Source organism: Artemia sp. Qi Xiang Cuo, chromosome 9 (assembly GCF_049724085.1).
Source record: "Artemia sp. Qi Xiang Cuo chromosome 9, ASM4972408v1, whole genome shotgun sequence".
Lineage (NCBI taxonomy): Eukaryota > Metazoa > Arthropoda > Branchiopoda > Anostraca > Artemiidae > Artemia > Artemia sp. Qi Xiang Cuo.
Genome location: NC_142802.1, coordinates 24,357,644 through 24,362,045, shown reverse-complemented (window position 1 = coordinate 24,362,045; position 4,402 = coordinate 24,357,644).

The window sequence follows — 4,402 nt, the reverse complement described above, 5'->3', positions numbered from 1 at the left end:
TAACTCCTACTACTTCTAAAAACTCACTGCAGCACTGAGCCACTTGATGCCAACACACCTGCGCATACTCCTCCTCCACCCTTATCCATTTAAAGCTTACTCTTTCAAGGGTAAAGGGCGAAGCTTTGAATAAATTTCAAATGGGGGGGGGGCTTAAAGCTTACCCCCTTCCCACCTCATTCAGAAACGACCCGCTTTTCATTTGGGCCCAGATATATGGGCAAAAAGAACAATGTTTGACAATCTGTCATCCTTAATTCATAAAAAGTTATTTATCATGGGCTGCCTCCCCTTTGTAATATAATATTGAACAGCCAAACGAACTGTACTAGCATTGTATACGATCTATAGCATTTAAACGAATTATATCAAACATTATGCTAGCTTTGTATACTAAAGTGGCAGAAAGAGGGGTTGGTTTTTGAGATACGTGCACGCCTCATAAAGTCGAAAATTGAACTAATTACATGGGTGGATGGGCGAAAAATACCAATGGGGGCCAAAGGTTCGTTGGTGACCCATCAAAACATCAATTCTGTATTCGCAGTTGTAGGATAATATTTAAAGGCATAAATATATTTAAATACTAGTAAGCCATAGTCGCGTTTGTGTTATACAAGTAGAAAACTGAAATAGTCAGAAATTAATTTTAAAAGGTTATATCATCATGAGTATAAATTGGCCCTGCCGTGACTCTTTATGATTCTACGCTCAAGGCTCGGCTGCTGAGGGTTCTTCCATATGTGTGTTTTAATAAAAAAAAAAATCGAGTGTCAAGAAGTAAGGATTATATTCCTCATCAACAAAATGAATAAATAAAAATTAGCAGTCGGAAATTATACAAAACTTATTAACCAAGCAAGATCTATCTGGAGTGGCTGTGTCAGATACTTTATTGGAACTAAGATTTATTCAAATTCGCATTGTAAAAATCAAGGGTTTGGCGAAGTACGTTTTAGACTTAAAAGAACTGTTTGGAAATTTATCAACCTGATTTCTGAATATAATTTCGAATAGAAATTATTTATATAACTGTCTTGAAATCCACCTTTTAGTCTTAGTGAGGAAGTTCAGGGGTCATTCAACCAGATTTTCAAAACAGATTCTTAGAGTATAAATTCTTATAGAAACATATTCAATTCAATTCAAACTTTTTATTTCCTCCGAATACGAAGAGTAAAAAAAAAAAAAATAATAATAACCGCTAATCAACAGGCCATAAAATTATTTTAAACTATATAACAACAAGTACGCAAAGGCCTTGAATCAAAATTACCACACAAATTAACACTTCATTCAATAGATAATAAATTTACGCTTCACAAATTAACAATTCATTCAAAAATAAAATAAAATAAAATAAATTGAGCTTCGTGCGCAGCTCTATATAAATTATGTGAAAAAACAGGTAAATTGGATAAAAATTTCTTTTGCTTTTTCTCCAAAACATCAACAGGGTTTTTTATTTTATATGTATTCATTAAAAAAGTATTTGATTCAGATTTAGAAAAGCGGCAAAGGAACTTATCAAAATTAAAAAATGTGGTTTTTACATGCGCAATGTTACTAATTCTAAAAAATGGGAGAAGCGATGAAAAAACTAAAATCTGAGGCAAAGCGACTGTATTATATACCCGAGCCAGTGATTTCCGAGAAAGAAGATCGCGAAGACAAATTACTGCCCCGAAACTAGACGCTATTCTACTTTTAACTGCTTTAGAAATTGAAGCACGGCATAGAGCTAAAGTTGGTCCATAAGGCACACGAAGATATAAAAAAGATTCCAAAGGTTTTAAAATACTATCATAAATACGAACATAAATTTCTGAATTAACGAGATCATTAGCCTTAGGACCAAGAATTAAAAACTGACACTTTTCAAGGCGAAAACGAAGTCCATGCTCACTAAAAACCTTTGCTAAAAAATCTACATTTTGTTGAAGTGACTGAAGCGATCGACTCAAAAGGAGTAAATCATCTGCGTAAGCAATCCACGACAGAAGATAACCTTTACCATAAATAAAAGTTAACCGAATTTGATCAAATAGTCCCGAAACAGTAATATTGAAAATCAAAGGAGAAATAATACTTCATTATCTCAGCCCCCAACATAACTTAACATTATAATCACTAAACTGATTCTTCCACGTAATACGAATACGAGAGGAGCCATACCACTTTTTAAAACCAAAACTACTGGTAGTGGGACATTATTCTTCAGAAGCGCAGTCATAGCCCAAGAATGGATAATTGAATCATACGCCGCCGCAAAATCTAACGTAAGTGTATAAACTCTATCCCATTGCTTACAAAAGAATATTATTCTTGAAAGGAGGGTATGAGCAACATCCATGCTTAGACCCTTGCGGAACCCAATTTGATTCAGGCCTTGTTTACAAGACTCCAAATACTTTAATAAAACTAACTAAAAAGCTTTGCTAATCTGACACGAAACAGTAATCGGCCTGTAATCAGAACATCGATTCTTATTCCCTCCTTTTTTTGAAAGGGGTGAAGTGGTAGCATGAAAAAAGCTAGTTGGAAGAACTCCAGAAGAAAGAATGGTTGTAAAAAGAGTAGCGAGAAGAAGGATTGCTTTGGGGGATGCCCATTTTGTATGGTTTGAATGTATACCATCATGATCAAAAGAATGCTTACTTTTTAGAGCTTTAATTGCTGCCGTTATATCTTCAACAGAAGCAGATGTTTTACTATTTGGGCGGGACTTTGAAATGTCTTCCGATAATAAAGAGTCAAGCCGTGATTCAACTGCCGCATCACCGGATGAAAAAACTTTATTATAATGAGTTAGCCAATCATCTAGTTTCAGATAACTATTAGAATATGGTGAACAATTATTATTACGACGTCTAGAATTAACCAAACTCCAAAGCTCATTCTTATCACTAGTAATCCTTGAACCAATTTCATCTTTTATAATTTCATTATGCAAACGCAACTCAGCCCGTAAAACGCGTTTCGTTAATTTCATAGCATCATATAATGGTCCAGATCGCGGTTTTCCCGCGCAATTCCAAAGGTAACAACCTTGAGATGCATTCTTTTGGCTTTGCTTTAAAATCGGGTTAAGGTTCCAACCTAAAACACGAGATCCACGACGGAAAGAATCAGTCGTAAATGCTTTATTAGCCCCGACTTTATGCTATGAACAATTTCAAGGAAAAATAGATCAATATCCATTTGATCAATATCCTTAGAATTATTTACAATTATTTTAGCTAAAAGTATCTGATTCTTCATGATATTTGCACATTTTTTCCCTGTCTCAGATCATTTTATTTACAATTTGACTAGAACGATGGATAATTTTATCCATCTTTTATGGATAATTATCAGTATACGGACTTCCAATAACAGTCCAATATTACAGCATCAAAATTCATCCCTTTTGTATACTCCCACTTGTACTTGTATAAATAAAACAACATAAATAGGGTATTGAGGATAGTAAAAAGTATAAAAGAAGCACTATTATACAAGACTTGATAGTGCACCAGTAGTAAGCTGTGGCTGTGGTAAGCTAGGTTCGATTCTTAGGTAAGACAAATTTCTTATCTCGTTTTCAGAATTTTTTATTTTTTAAAACGCAACTTTAAAAAACTTTTCCCGAGAATCTATGAATTTAAGTGAAAAAAAGGGGGGCTTAAAAGGGGGGGGGGGGCTTCATATAACGATCTCTTTAACTCGTTTTCCTTAACTCACCTAATTTTTTTCATGTATGTATTTATAACTTGATCAATTTGCTATATCAGGTAGAGCCGTGTCCCCCTTTTGCGCTCCTCATTTTCACTTATATTCATGGTTGCTCGAGAAAAAAAAAAATATTTTCTACTTTAGTCCATCTTTAAAACGAGTTGAAAATAATATATTTATTATTAATATTAGTTATACTCGTAAAATTTTGACTGTATTGAAAGGGATATTATTGTCCCTGTGAACATAAAGCCTCCGAAACTATTGGTCTTCTAAAGGGCTGAAGCCATTTTGACCTCTATCCTGTTAACACTCCTGAATATATATGCATCTTAATCATTTTTATGGTTGTTTTTTTTTTTTTAAATAAACAAGGGTCAAGGTCATTTATTAAAATGTTCTTTCTTGTCTTAAAAAACAATAAGTAGTTAACAATAAGTAGAACAATAGAGAAATTTTTTATATAAGACAGTGGAACGCAACTTTAAATGAATATTTCGATCCTATATCCAAGGGCCGTCCTCAGCAAAACAAACGAAGAAAAAAACAATATAAAAGAAACTCACATTAAAAGTCAATCATTAAAAATGAAAAAAGTTTTTAAAAATTTTCAAAACAGTCCTAGCATCATTACTTCAAGGAAGTTCAACCAGGACTGGTACACCAAGCGGAGTGAAAAAAAAGACAC